At 45.9% G+C, this 16,124-nt stretch overlaps 1 pseudogene; it reads right to left on the bottom strand.

The window, feature by feature from the left end:
• Window positions 1-4,883, bottom strand: part of LOC147710011 (H-2 class I histocompatibility antigen, Q9 alpha chain-like) — a 48,573-nt pseudogene extending 43,690 nt beyond the window's left edge.
• Window positions 4,884-16,124: the final 11,241 nt, after the last annotated feature.

Here is a 16,124-nt window from a genome sequence, read left to right as displayed (position 1 = left end):
CCCCCCTGACCTCTCTCCCCTCTTCCTGGGCCCCCTCCCCAAGTAAAGTTCAATTCACATTCACACACACTCAGTTCGGCCCCTCTTACCATCCTTTTCAACCCCCACCCCCTCCACTCCTGCATGTCGTTCAACACCCCCTAGGTGTCACTAGCACTGGTCTTGTGTTGTAATTACAACCCCCCCCACCATGCCACACTCCCCTCCCCACATGTCACTCACCCCACTCGGGTCCCTCTCCCCCCCACCATGCCTCACTCCCCTGAGTCACTCACTTCCGGTCTGGTTGACCCGCTCCATCACGTTCCTCACATTGACCTTGTGCACCTGCTCCACTCCTCGGCTCCACAGTTGCACACCACGTGCAGTTCGTCCCCCCTCCTTCTTTCAAACCCTCCTCAACTCTCACATATCGTTCAAACCTCCGCCCACCAGGAGTAACTAACCCCGGTCTTGACCTGTAATTACTGCCCAAATCACTCACCCCCACCATGCATCACTCCTCCCCCGTGTCACTCACCCTGAGTCTGGTTGACTCGCTCCATCGCGATCCTCACATTGGCCTTGAATGCCCGCTCCCATCCTCGGAGGTTCTCCGTGTTCTTCTCCCAGTACTGGGGTCCTCGGCAGTGATCCTCCCCATCCAGGCGGCCCGGGCTCCTTCCTGTGACTCTCACTGGTGTAACTGGCGATGGGGACGTCATCCACGTACCCGACCGCGGAGAACTGGGGGGCCCCGGGGAGGGGCTCTGAGAGGGAGGAGTAGAAATTCCGGACGGAGTGAGCCTGGGGGGAGAGAGGCACTGGGGAATCAGAGGAGAGAGCGCCCCCCGAACATGAAATACCTCCCATCCGCCCCCACACAACACACACTGAGCCCCCCACGCTAGGTCCCCCTCCACAGTGCATGCGACTTTTACAAATAAACTGGGGGGCCGAGGGGGAGGAGAAGTAACGCAGGAGAGAGCCTGAAGGAGGGCAAGAGAGGGTCAGACAAGGACCTGGGGGGTCTACAGGCAGCAGCAAATGATTACCTCCCCTTCATTCCTGATCCCAGAAACACTGAGTCTCTGGTGGGTGATAGGGGGAGGGAGGGTGGGAGGGTTGGATGAGAAACAACACTCAATGAGCTGCATTGATGGCGCCCCCCACCGCCATCGTGATCTCCGTCCTGTCCCCCAGTGCCCCCGCCCCTTGCCTTTCGCTATCTTTAACACCGCTGGGGGAGGAGGGGAAGGGGGTTTTAGCTCTCCAGGATTCGACAGTTCCAGGCGGTGATGACACTTCGGGGTATATATTTACATAACCACGCCCCTTCAACACTATAACCACGCCCCTCTTAGCTACATAACCACACCTCTTCAACGATAGACCCACGCCCATTCAACGCTGTAACCACGCCCCTTCAACCATAGATCCACAGATAGAACCATGCCCTTTCAATGATAGGACCACGCCAATTCAATGATAGAACCACTATAACCACGCCCCTTCAACCCTATAACCATGCCCCTTCAACCATATAAGGACACCCCTTCAACGGGGATGTTGGGGGCCATAGATGTACCATACAATCCCCCCATCCGCTCGAGCAGGGGAAGGGGCAGAAACCCTAAGAGAGCCTCCTACGAAAACCACTCTGTTATTGACCCTGCAAGAATTAAAGGCTGAGCGTGCCCTGCAGTGCCTTTACCCCAAAGACTGCAGGTGAAACAGCTCAACGCACAGAGCTGCGATCGGAAAATAATATTCCGGGACCCCATAACCAAGGACTCCGGTGTGGATGGGAGCAAGGGGGTGGAGTCATGAAAAAAAGAGTCTGGCAATCAACGGTTATGTTTTTAAAACTCGGCCACAAGAAAGGTAACAAGGACAAATGTGACACTAGATCGGCTCTTGTTTACTTACCTGATCACAATGAGGCTGCGTTTTGAAATATCTCCTGAAGTTCGGGCACCTGCTGCAGAGAGATCTGTGTGGCCAATACCTTTTAGGGCATAATAGTGCTAGCAATATAACTCTGGGGGTTAATGTACTTGCTGCAGAGATCTGTGTGCCTAGCAACTTGTAGGGGATAATAATAAAAGCAAGATAACTCTGGCGGTTAATGCGCTTGCTGCAGAGATCTGTGTGTACCCAGCATACTTTTAGGGGATACTAATTCCGGCAAGATAATTTGTGGTTGATGCACTTGCTGCAGAGATCTGTGTGCCTCGCTACTTGTGGGGGAAAATAATAAAGGGAAGATTACTCTGGCAGTTAATGCACTTGCTGCAGAGATCTGTGTGTACCCAGAAACTTTTAGGGGAAACTAATACTGGTAAAATAACTCTGGCGGTTAATGCACTTGCTGCAGTGATCTGTGTGTACTCAGCAACTTATAGGGGATAATAATTCTGGCAAAATAACTATAGTAGTTAAAGCACCTGCTGCAAAAATCAGTGTGTTACGTTACAAAAAGTAGGGTCAACCCAAGGAAAGTCACTGGGACCTGGGTATGTTGTGAGACAGAAGAAAGGGGTCCAAGAACGGGAGAACAGATAGGAATAGTAAAATCAGCAAAAGATTTTTTTCACTTTAGAGCACAGTGTTATTTAATCACAAAGTGCTCAAAGACATCTTAATGTACATTACATTTACATATCAGTTCACAAAAAATGTTAGGTGCCCAATGGTAGGGGAGGGGGGATGGCGAAGTGAAGTGATAGGAAGTGTTATAAAGTAAGGAATGTGACAAAGGTCAAGCATACTTATTAACATGCAAAAAAAGCAACATTTCTTCAGCTGGCTTCACAGGGGAGCCAGGCGACGGTACATCAAATGTTACAATTATTCATAACCAGACTTCTGTAGGCAGCAGTGTAATTCACACTCGGGGTAGAAGTTGGTGAGGGGTCTACGTTTCGACCCAGGAAGGTGTAGGGTCAGTATCCCTTAAAGAGCCGGTCTTCAACAGGACGGGGAGGGCTTTGGGCAAGCTTCCTAAAAAGGGGGGACATATAAACACATAATTAGACTGGTCCCTCAAGGGGATCCAAACACCACGGTGGAACAGGGTGGAAGATGTATCAAACATGGCCTTGATGCCATGTACATGCAATATTCCCTAAGCGGGCAAGAAATTGAACGCTGTGAGGTATGTCAACATACTAACACAATGTATAGTTCTTTCATGCATGGAAAAACAACTGATCCCATACTATCACAACAAACACCACGTGGTAGCCCAGAATCAGAGGAGAAAAAACGTACATACAAATCAATGGAGTGCGCTTAAAGAAGTAGTCGTCTGATTCAAAGGCACTGAAGGCCACGGGACAATCAGAAAAGCCGCAATCCTCTAGAGGTGAACAAGGCCACATTATAATGGCATGAAGATGTATTGCATATTAAAGGATAAGAAAAACAACAATGGGACACAGTAGTTACCTGACGTTTTCAAAGTAGTGGGACAGACATTGGGGAGGCGGTCAAACGTACCGCGGTAGCCTAAGAGAGTGAGTGAAAGCAGGGATAAGGGTTAGTACGTGGAAGTGCCGCGATTGCTAAGCATTAGCGGCTTAATTTAAAATAACCCATGGGTACTTGAGAAACCGTCAGTTTACCTAGAGTGGGGACGGGTCCTCCGTCAGGCATCCAATCTGCCGGCAGAAAATCTGCAGTCAAAAGGACCGGGCAGAGCAGGTATCAAATTCCTTGGGAGGCGTTGTACGTCAGACTTCCATACGTGATGGGTATAGAAACAAGCATTGGCATAGCCAACAGATCTCGCCTTTGAGACCTTATAAGTGTTTAGTTATCCAGCACAATATCCTTGGTGCAACATCATCAACTAATGCATGGCTAAACACTTGTAAGGTCCCAAAGGCGAGACCTAATGGCTATGCCAATGCTTGTTTAAGAAGTAGTGGTAGAGAACCTAGATAAAATACAGTTAGGATACAGGGAATGATTTCAAAGAAGTGGGTATCCATCTATGAAACAGACTCAGTGTAATTTATTGCACTAAAATAATACAGAATAATGCAGGCTATTATGAAACTCAGAGTAGGCAATACCTAGAGAGAGGAGGCTGGCAAAGAATAGAGGATAAGGGGAGCTCACCCGATAAAAAGAAAGGAGTAACAGTTGATTACAATAATAATAATAATACTTTTTTGTGACCATGCTTGAAGGATTGAGGCGTATTTATTTTGTAAGCAAGTAATATTAACAATATTAGTAATACTTCTGCTGCTGCTACTATATGAACTTCTCCCACTGATAATAAGGATATGAAAGTATACTACACCCCGGGTTCCGTGTCTCTCTTTTTTGAAGATGCAACTCGAATGCAACAGCATAAATATATTTTAAATGTCTGAACATTTAGTATGTCTATATTTGAAAAGATGCAACCTCAATAAGAATTGTGAAGGCCGACAAAATGCATTTAATAAGGAAATGCATTTAATAAATATGTATTAAATAATGCAAAATATAATTTGGTGGGAGCCTGGGAAACTCTTCAGTGGTATTATTGCCTAATGCTTTATGAGGCGACCCAATCTGTTTTTAATGAGCATGGAGGCATTGGTGACAGGATAAAACAGACCGGCAATGCTACGCCAGGTCTTGCACACAACACCGAACCCTTGTACTAGGAGGAATGTCGAATTTACAAATAACACAGGCAGACACAATTTCAGGCTCTTCGCAATAACCTGGATTCCAGTTCCCGTGCGGTGCGTCACATTTTCTTTGCTCTCTGGCTCGGATAAAACGTCTTCGAGAACCTTCCAAAAGGGAATTTGAACATTCCTGTCTTGCCGGCGCCAAACAACAGGAGACCGAGGCCGGTCACTTTCACAGGCTCGCTCGCGCTTCACTATTGCCTTCGGCATTGCGAGTACCGCGCGCAAGGATAAGAAGCAGGGAGAGTTTGCCGGATAATTGACAGGTACCGGAGCTCTGCGCTTCTGGTATTATTGATTTACCTTTTACTCCAGATAGTTTGTCAAAACATCATGTTTTCTTGCCTACATTTTATTATTTCGTCTGTCATACGGCAAGAAATGGTATTTGGGAACATTTAATAAAATCTCTCCAAATAAGTGCTGTGATTATGACTGAAATCTAATAACAAGCACCGTTTACTGACCAGCACAGCCTCACCCCCACAACCTGCATCTCCGAGGACTCCCAACGAAATGACGGCACGAACGCAAAAAAAACGGGGCGGAAACAGGATACTGAATCCCGCCCCTCTAGGACTCCCTGACCTGCCTCATGGTTGCCAAGGCGATATTTCAAGAAATATTGTCGTGATACCGTAAGGCAGGTCATGGAGTCCTCGAGGGGCGGTATCCAGAGCAGACAAATCTGCAAAACAGGAGCTTTTTCCAATTGCAGGCCTCCGTTTCGAGAGGCCTGCCAATGGAAAAAAGGGGTGTGGCTTCATGCCGTATTGAAAACCCCTCCTGACAATATCTCTTTGCCTGCTACAGCGCATGCGCTGATAGCAGGCTTCGACCTAAAAAAACTAGCAGCCAAAGCTGCCGTCGCCATGGTAACTATCGGACGCTCTGGTGAACGTGGAAAAAGGGGGTCATTCACCACGGTCGATGTTGAAAAAGGTTAAATCAATGTTGGACCATTTTGAGGGGGTTCATTATTACCAGCAGAGCACAAATTCAGGCGGTACATATGGTTTGGTCGCTCACTGTTCTGTGCGGTATGTCTATTAGATGGTGTATATAAAATAGAGTTGATGGGTATTAACACCGAGTCATATGTAGTAATGAATGCAACATACATTGTGAGCATGACAAACGCGTAACTACCGTGCAGGGTGTTAAAGCTATGGTGGGATGCAAGTGATCAATGGGAAAAATAAAATAAAATAAAATAAATTACTGTACATCATCGTTTGAATGAATAAAACGCGTAAGATCCGCGCAGGGTGTTGAAGGCGCTGATGGGTTGCATCTGATCATTAAATTAAATGAAATTTATTGACAGTGAAACAAAAAGGCGAAACCGCCATGCAGAGGGTAAAAAAACAGCAGTGGATAACATATGATCCTTACAATAAATGCAATGGATTAAAGGAACCTTACCTCCTCAATTGACAATGACTGGAGCGTTTACCTGCCACATAGGGTGGTAAAAACGCTCAAAAGTTCTAAACGTTGTGAATGAAATAGATGAAAGAGAGAAATGGAGAGCATTCAGAAGGAAAGTGTGTCGCCGGTAGACCCGACCTTGGTCTGCCGGTACCAGTGTGCAGACGCCTAGCAGTGTCTGAGGCTGTAGTAAAGTTAGGATTATCTTTACAGTACTGCAAGTTAGGCAAAACTGCTGTCTAATTCATTTAGCCCACTGTTGATAGAGTTAAAGTATGTTATCCACTTACGTTCACGGGTATTCAGTAGGGGACCAATGTTACCACCTCTAGGGCCAAGGGAGACTCGTTCTAGGACAATCCATTCAAAACTGTCAGGTGGGTGGCCTGTCAATTTGAAGTGTTCAACAAGCGGTGCACCTGTTACTTCACATCTGATGCGGCTGCAGTGTTGCAGAATTCTCGTTTTTATTTTTTGTTGGGTATGACCAACATAAATCAAATCACATGGGCAAATGATGCAGTAAATAACATCTGAAGTGTTACAATTTGAGTAGGTTTTAAGTGGAATTTTGTCTTGCTTGTAACAGAACTTAGTTTCGATGCTACTGGTGCAGGCTTTGCAATTGCCACATCTACTGTGCCCAAGGATAGGTGGTAGATTCCAAAGTGACGTTATCGTGGTTGCTGCCGGTGGGTCGAGGAATGATCGAACGACATGGTCCCTGATATTCTTTGCCTTTTTGAAGGCGTGCATGGGGGGTGTATCTAGTCCAAGGTCGTCGGAGATCAAATTCCAATGCTTATTGATGGTTTTCTTATTTAGTTACTCTTAGTTAAAAAAATGGTTACACAGATCAGTCGTTGTTCCTCATTATCCTCGTGGTCTCTAGTTTGCAGAAGTGATTCACGGGGGCTAAACCAAGCTCTTTTTCTCGCTCGTTTTACAAGTCTTTTTGGGTAACCACGCTCGATAAGGCGTTCCAATAGGTCTTCAGATTCATTCATGTAGTGTTCCTTTTTGGAACAGTTCCTCTGGATCCGAAGGAATTGCCCAAAAGGGAAATTATCCCTCAATCCTCTGGGGTGGTGGCTGGAGTATTGCAGAAGCGGGTTTCGTTCTGCCAGTTTTCTCTATAACGTCGTGCATAGGACGTCGCCTTCTGCATAGATGGATAGATCAAGAAAGTTGATTGTTTTGGGATCAGATTGGATCATGAATTGGATGTCTCGAGATCTCATATTGAGCCATGTATGGAAAGCTATCAACTGCGTTTGGTTACCTGTCCAAATCATTATGATGTCGTCGATGTAACGCATCCAGAGCCCTATGTTGGGTTCGAAAAGATTGAATTAATTCAAGATGAGATTGCCCTCGAAGGCTGACATGAAGATAATAGCCAAATCCGGGGCAAAAGCAGCCCCATGGCGAGTCCCTTGGTCTGTAAATAAAAATTATTCTGGAAGACAAAGAAATTCCGCATCATGGCAATTTTGAGTAGTAAGATGATAAAGTTGGTTGGGACCGGGACTGGTGCCTCACGTTGGTCCAGTACTGAAGAGATGACATCAAGTGCTGCCTCCTGAGGAACACTAGTATGTAGAGAAATAATGTCACAGGTGACCAGTAGCTGTTATGTAGAGTCGAAAGGGCTGCCATCTATGATGTTAACGGTATGGGTGGTGTCACGTAGATACGTTTCCGTTGCCTCCGCGATAGGTTTAAAAAAGAAATCGATATATCAGCAGAGGGGCTCAAGCAAGGACCCGCACCCTGAGACTATGGTGCGTCCAGGAGGGTTAGTCATATCCTTGTGTATTTTCGGCACGGTATAGATGTGGGTAGTCGGGGGCTCTTCTGGTTGAGATATTGGTACTCCAGTTCAGATAAGAAATGTTGGTCACGGCCATCTTGTGTGACACATTGTATTTCGGCTGCGAGATCCTTAGTCTTCCGTAAGCTTTTTGTAGCTAACTCCATCATTTAGTTGTTTCAGGATTTCATCCTTGCATTTAAAGACATCTTGTATCACGATGGCCCCGCCCTTGTCGGCCGGCTTAATAATCACTTCTTTGTTGTCTTTCAAAGCTATTAATGCCATCCTCCCTGTCTTGCTGATGTTGAATTTTGTATACTTCTTTTCAGCCAGGATCTTTTGCACATCCCGAAGCACCACATTTTCATAGGTTAATTTGTTTGTGTCATTGCATGTGCTGGTGGGACAAAGGTAGATGGGGTTCTGAGCCCTGTGTAGGATTTCCGAGTCTGAACAGTAGAATTTCTGAAAAAATAGCGTAGCCTGATTTTTTGAAAGATTCTATGAAGTTCCGTTTTGATGTTAAATTGATTAGGCAAGGTTGTGGGTACGTACGATAGACCTCTACTAAGTACCCTGACCTCGGTCTCATTGAGTTCTTGCGGCGGGTCGATCTCTCTCCGTGTTCCTCCGGTGTGAACCGGACCTGTTTCTGGGCGCGGACTCTCCCACCGTCCCATTCCATGTTGTTGCCCTGGTGTCCCCTCGGGGTGCCCCTGGACCAATTGTTCCCTCTTCCCCATGGTGGTCTCCATGTTCCTTGACCTAAAAAAGATTGCTGTGGAGGGTAATTAAATTCTTGGTAACTGTACGCTGAGCTGAGACCAGCTTGTTCAGTGTCGCCCTCAGAACTGTAAGATGAGTCCGAGAAAGTCATGTAGTTGCGCCCACCCCTGAATCCACCACGGCCTCGATTAGTGAAACGACCTTGATTGTCTTGGCAGTAGTAGTCCTCCTGGAGGTAGGGATACATTCTCTTCTTATCGTAGTAACGGATGAACACTTCAAATTGACAGGACTCTCACCTGACAGTTTTAAATGGATTGTCCTAGAACGAGTCTCCCTTGGCCCTAGAGGTGGTAACATTAGTTTACTACTGAATACCCGTGAACTTAAGTGGATAACATACTTTAACTCTATCAACAGTGGGCTCAATGAATTAGACAGCAGTTTTGCCCATCTTGCAGTACTGTAAAGATAATCCTAACTTTACTTTGGCCTCCGACACTGCTAGTCGTCTCAACACGGGTACCGGCAGACCAAGGTCGGGTCAACCGGCGACACACTGTCCTTCTGAATGCTCTCCATTTCTCTCTTTCATCTATCTAATTCACAACGTTTAGAACTTTTGAGCGTTTTTATCACCTTGTGTGACAGGTAAACGCTCCAGTCATTGTCAATTGAGGAGCTAAAGTTCATTTAATCCATTGCATTTATTGTAAGGATCATATGTTATCCACTGCCGTTTGTTTACCCTCTGCATGGCGGTTTCTACTTTTTGCCTCACTGTCAATGAATTTAATTTAATTTAATGATCAGATGCAACTCATCAGCGCCTTCAACACCCTGCGCGGATCTTACGCGTTTTATTCATTCAAACGATGATGTACAGTAATTTATTTTATTTTATTTTATTTTTCCCATTGATCACTTGCATCCCACGAGTGCTTTGAACACCCTGCACGGTAGTTACACGTTTGTCGTGCTCACAATGTATGTTGCATTCATTACTACATATGACTCGGTGTTAATACCCATCAACTCCATTTTATATACACCATCTAATAGACATACCGCACAGAACAGTGAGCGACCAAACCATATGTACCGCCTGAATTTGTGCTCTGCCGGTAATAATGAACCCCCTCAAAATGGTCCAACATCGATTTAACCTTTTTCAACCTCGACCGTGGTGAATGACCCCCTTTTTCCACGTTCACCAGAGCGTCCGATAGTTACCATGGCGACGGCAGCTTTGGCTGCTAGTCTTTTTTCTATTCCCATCACGTATGGAAGTCTGACGTATGACTCCTCCCAGGGAATTTAATACCTGCTCTGCCCGGTCCTTTTGACTGCAGCTTTTCTGCCGGCAGATTGGAAGCCTGACAGAGGTCCCATTCCCCACTCCAGGTTAACCAACGGTTTCTCAAGTACCCATGGGATAGTATAAATGAAGCCGCTAATGCTTAGCAATCGCGGCACTTCTGCGTACTAACCCTTATCTCTGCTTTCACTCACCCACTTTAGGCTACATCGGTACGTTTGACCGCCTCCCCAATGTCTAGCCCACTACTTTGAAAACGTCAGGTAAATACCGTTGTTTTTCTTATCCTTTAATACGCAATACATCTTCATGCCATTATAATGTGGCCTTGTTCACCTCTAGAGGATTGCGGCTTTTCCGATTTTCCCGTGGCCTTCAGTGCCTTTGAATCAGTCCGACTACTTCTTTAAGCGCACTCCATTGATTTGTATGTAAGTTTTTAAGTCGAGGACCGGAAATGCTGGCTTGCCAGCTTCCGGTAGGAGATCTTATGTCTCTTAGTAGTGTGGTTTAACCCGCCTCTCTCCTCCATTGGCTGGCTTCCTAAACGGAGGCCAGCCATTGGAGGAGAGGGCCGTAACTCCAATTTAGCCCCGTCTCTTTTGGATTCGGGGGTGTGTATTTTGCTGTTCTTTAGCCGGTGACGTCATCTGTCACTCAGAACGCAATACACGCCCCCGAATCCAAAAAATTTCGAAGCTTTGCAGCGCCATTTTTCTGCTCGGTAAACCAGAAGAGGACATGAGGTCAGTGTCCTGCCGTTTTTTTTCTTGCCTTATGCCTTCTAATTGTGCTCGTTTTCTTGCCTTCTGCCCCCTGATTGCTCCTTCGTCCTGCTCTCCCCCTCCCCCCCCCAGGCATGGTAGCTGACCTCCCGTCCGCTACACCTTTAAGTGAGGCTTCCCCGCTCTACCCACCCCGGCTCTCCTTTCCTTCTCCCAGCCTGCGCAGTTCCCCTCCTCAGCAACCCTTCTCCCAGAGCTCCACTCGTGTCCGCTCCCCCCCTTCTGGGGGTTGCAGCTAGGCCGGGCGGCACAGATTAGATGGTGTATATAAAACAGAGTTGAGGGGTATTAACACCGAGTCATATGTAGTAATGAATGCAACATACATTGTGAACACGACAAAGCGTAACTACCGCGCAGGGTGTTAAAAGCGCTGGTGGGATGCAAGTGATCAATGGGAAAAATAAAATAGAATAAATAACTGTACATCATCTTTTGAATGAATAAAACGCGTAAGAACCGCGCAGGGTGTTAAAGGCGCTGATGGGTTGCATCTGATCATTAAATGAAATGAAATTTATTGACAGTGAAACAAAAAGGCGAAACCGCCATGCAGAGGGTAAACAAACGGCAGTGGATAACATATGATCCTTACAATAAATGCAATGGATTAAATGAACCTTACCTCCTCAGTTGACAATGACTGGAGCGTTTACCTGCCACACAGGGTGGTAAAAACGCTCAAAAGTTCTAAACGTTGTGAATGAGATAGATGAAAGAGAGAAATGAAGCGCATTCAGAAGGACAGTGTGTCGCCGGTTGACCCGACCTTGGTCTGCCGGTACCAGTGTGCAGCCGACTAGCAGTGTCGGAGGACAAAGTAAAGTGAGGATTATCTTTACAGTACTGCAAGTTAGGCAAAACTGCTGTCTAATTCATTGAGCCCACTGTTGATAGAGTTAAAGTATGTTATCCACTTACGTTCACGGGTATTCAGTAAGGGACCAATGTTACCACCTCTAGGGCCAAGGGAGACTCGTTCTAGGACAATCCATTCAAAACTGTCAGGTGAGTGGCCTGTCAATTTGAAGTGTTCAACAAGCGGTGCACCTGTTACTTCACATCTGATGCGGCTGCAGTGTTGCAGAATTCTTGTTTTTATTTTTTGTTGACTTGGACCATCATAAATCAAATCACATGGGCAAATGATGCAGTAAATAACATCTGAAGTGTTACAATTTGAGTAGGTTTGAAGTGGAATTTTGTGTTGCTTGTAACAGAACTTAGTTTCGATGCTACTAGTGCAGGCTTTGCAATTGCCACATCTATGGTGCCCAAGGATAGGTGGTAGATTCCAAAGTGCCGTTATCGTGGTTGCTGCCGGTGGGTCGAGGAATGATCGAACTACATGGTCCCTGATATTCTTTGCCTTTTTGAAGGCATGCATGGGGGGTGTATCTAGTCCAAGGTCATCTGAGATCAAATTCCAATGCTTATTGATGGTTTTCTTATTTCGTTACTCTTAGTTGAAAAGGTGGTTAAACAGATCAGTCATTGTTCCTCATTATCCTCATGGTCTCTAGTTTGCAGAAGTGATTCACCGGGGCTAAACCAAGCTCTTTTTCTCGCTCGTTTTACAAGTCTTTTTGGGTAACCATGCTCGATAAGGCGTTCCAATAGGTCTTCAGATTCATTCATGTGGTGTTCCTTTTTGGAACAGTTCCTCCGTATCTGAAGGAATTGCCCAAAAGGCAAATTATCCCTCAATCCTCTGGGGTGGTGGCTGGAGTATTGCAGACGCGGGTTTCGTTCTGCCAGTTTTCTCTGTAACGTCGTGCATAGGACGTCGCCTTCCGCATAGATGGATAGATCAGGAAAGTTGATTGTTTTGGGATCAGATTGGATCATGAATTGGATGTCTCGAGATCTCATATTGAGCCATGTATGGAAAGCTATCAACTGCGTTTGGTTACCTGTCCAAATCATTATTATGTCGTCGATGTAACGCATCCAGAGCCCTATGTTGGGCTGGAAAGGATTGAATTAATTCAAGATGAGATTGCCCTCGAAGGCTGACATGAAGATAATAGTCAAATCCGGGGCAAAAGCAGCCCCCATGGCTACTCCCTTGGTCTGTAGATAAAAATTATTCTGGAAGACAAAGAAAATCTTACTCATGGCAATTTTGAGTAGTAAGATGATAAAGTTGGTTGGGACCGGGACTGGTGCCTCACGTTTCTCCAGTACTGAAGAGATGACATCAAGTGCTGCCTCCTGGGGAACACTAGTATGTAGAGAAATAATGTCAGAGGTGACCAGTAGCTGTTTTGTAGAGTCGAAAGGGCTGCCATCTATAACGGTATGGGTGGTGTCACGTAGATACGATTCCATTGCCTCCGCGATAGGTTTAAAAAAGAAATCGATATATCAGCAGAGGGGCTCAAGCAAGGACCCGCACCCTGAGACTATGGTGCATCCAGGAAGGTTAGTCATATCCTTGTGTATTTTCGGCAAGGTATAGATGTGGGTAGTCGGGGGCTCTTCTGGTTGAGATATTGGTACTCCAGTTCAGATAAGAAATGTTGGTCATGGCCATCTTGTGTGACACATTGTATTTCGGCTGCGAGATCCTTAGAGGGTAGTCTACCGTAAGCTTTTTGTAGCTAACTCCATCATTTAGTTGTTTCAGGATTTCATCCTTGCATTTAAAGACATCTTGTATCACGATGGCCCCGCCCTTGTCGGCCGGCTTAATAATCACTTCTTTGTTGTCTTTCAAAGCTATTAATGCCATCCTCCCTGTCTTGCTGATGTTGAATTTGGTATACTTCTTTTCAGCCAGGATCTTTTGCACATCCCGAAGCACCACATTTTCATAGGCTAAATTTGTGTGTGTCATTGCATGTGCTGGTGGGACAAAGGTAGATGGGGTTCTGAGCCCTGTGTAGGATTTCCGAGTCCGAACAGTAGAATTTCTGAAAAAATAGCGTAGCCTGATTTTTTGAAAGATTCTATGAAGTTCCGTTTTGATGTTAAATTGATTAGGCAAGACTGTGTGTACGTACGATAGACCTCTACTAAGTACCCTGACCTTGGTCTCATTGAGCTTGTAGGTGGAGATATTAACCACTGGGGTGGGTGCGATCCTTACCACCTGTAGTTCTTGTGGCGGGTCGATCTCTCTCCGTGTTCCTCCAGTGTAAACCGGACCTGTTTCTGGGCGCGCACTCTCCCACCGTCCCATTCCATGTTGTTGCCCTGTTGTCCCCTCGGGGTGCCTCTGGACCAATTGTTCCCTCTTCCGCATGGTGGTCTCCATGTTCCTTGACCTAAAAAAGATTGCTGTGGAGGGTATTTAAATTCTTGGTAACTGTACGCTGAGCTGAGACCAGCTTGTTCAGTGTCGCCCTCAGAACTGTAAGATGAGTCCGAGAAAGTCGTGTAGTTGCGCCCACCCCTGAATCCACCACGGTCTCGATTAGTGAAACGACCTTGATTGTCTTGGCAGTAGTAGTCCTCCTGGAGGTAGGGATACGTTCTCTTCTTATCGTAGAAAGGGATGAACACTTCAAATTGACAGGACTCTCACCTGACAGTTTTTAATGGATTGTCCTAGAACAAGTCTCCCTTGGCCCTAGAGGTGGTAACATTGGTCTCCTACTGAATACCCGTGAACTTAAGTGGATAACATACTTTAACTCTATCAACAGTGGGCTCAATGAATTAGACAGCAGTTTTGCCCATCTTGCAGTACTGTAAAGATAATCCTAACTTTACTTCGGCCTCCGACACTGCTAGTCGTCTGCACACTGGTACCGGCAGACCAAGGTCGGGTCAACCGGCGACACACTGTCCTTCTGAATGCTCTCCATTTCTCTCTTTCATCTATCTAATTCACAACGTTTAGAACTTTTGAGCGTTTTTATCACCTTGTGTGGCAGGTAAACGCTCCAGTCATTGTCAATTGAGGAGGTAAAGTTCATTTAATCCATTGCATTTATTGTAAGGATCATATGTTATCCACTGCCGATTTTTTACCCTCGGCACGGCGGTTTCTACTTTTTGCCTAACTGTCAATAAATTTCATTTAATTTAATGATCAGATGCAACTCATCAGCGCCTTCAACACCCTGCGCGGATCTTACGCGTTTTATTCATTCAAACGATGATGTACAGTAATTTATTTTATTTTATTTTATTTTTCCCATTGATCACTTGCATCCCACGAGTGCTTTGAACACCCTGCACGGTAGTTACACGTTTGTCGTGCTCACAATGTATGTTGCATTCATTACTACATATGACTCGGTGTTAATACCCATCAACTCTATTTTATATACACCATCTAATACACATACCGCACAGAACAGTGAGCGACCAAACCATATGTACCGCCTGAATTTGTGCTCTGCTGGTAATAATGAACCCCCTCAAAATGGTCCAACATTGATTTAACCTTTTTCAACATCGACCGTGGTGAATGACCCCCTTTTTCCACGTTCACCAGAGCGTCCGATAGTTACCATGGCGACAGCAGCTTTGGCTGCTAGTCTTTTTTCTATTCCCATCACGTATGGAAGTCTGACGTATGACTCCTCCCAGGGAATTTAATACCTGCTCTGCCCGGTCCTTTTGACTGCAGCTTTTCTGCCGGCAGATTGGATGCCTGACAGAGGTCCCATTCCCCACTCCAGGTAAACCAACGGTTTCTCAAGTACCCATTGGTTATTTTAAATGAAGCCGCTAATGCTTAGCGATCGTGGCACTTCTGCGTACTAACCCTTATCTCTGCTTTCACTCACCCTCTTTAGGCTACCGCAGTACGTTTGACCGCCTCCCCAATGTCTAGCCCACTACTTTGAAAACGTCAGGTAAATACTGTTGTTTTTCTTATCCTTTAATACGCAATACATCTTCATGCCATTATAATGTGGCCTTGTTCACCTCTAGAGGATTGCGGCTTTTCCGATTGTCCCGTGGCCTTCAGTGCCTTTGAATCAGCCCGACTACTTCTTTAAGTGCACTCCATTGATTTGTATGTAAGTTTTTAGGTCGAGGACCGGAAATGCTGGCTTGCCAGCTTCCGGTAGGAGATCTTATGTCTCTTAGTAGTGTGGTTTAACCCGCCTCTCTCCTCCATTGGCTGGCTTCGTAAACGGAGGCCAGGCATTGGAGGAGAGGGCCGTCACTTCAATTTAGCCCCGTCTCTTTCGGATTCGGGGGTGTGTATTTTGCTGTTCTTTAGCCGGTGACGTCATCTGTCACTCAGAACGCAAAACACGCCCCCGAATCTGAACATTTTCGGAGCTTTGCGGCGCCATTTTTCTGCTCGGAAAGCCAGGAGAGGACATGAGGTCAGTGTCCTGCTGTTTTTTTTCTTGCCTTATGCCTTCTAACTGTGCTCGTTTTCTTGCCTTCTGCCCCCTGATTGCTCC

The sequence above is a fragment of the Lissotriton vulgaris genome, chromosome 5 (assembly GCF_964263255.1).
Source record: "Lissotriton vulgaris chromosome 5, aLisVul1.2, whole genome shotgun sequence".
Taxonomy (NCBI): domain Eukaryota; kingdom Metazoa; phylum Chordata; class Amphibia; order Caudata; family Salamandridae; genus Lissotriton; species Lissotriton vulgaris.
The sequence above is the reverse complement of the archived record's forward strand: the minus strand, read 5'-3'. Positions and strand labels throughout refer to the sequence as shown.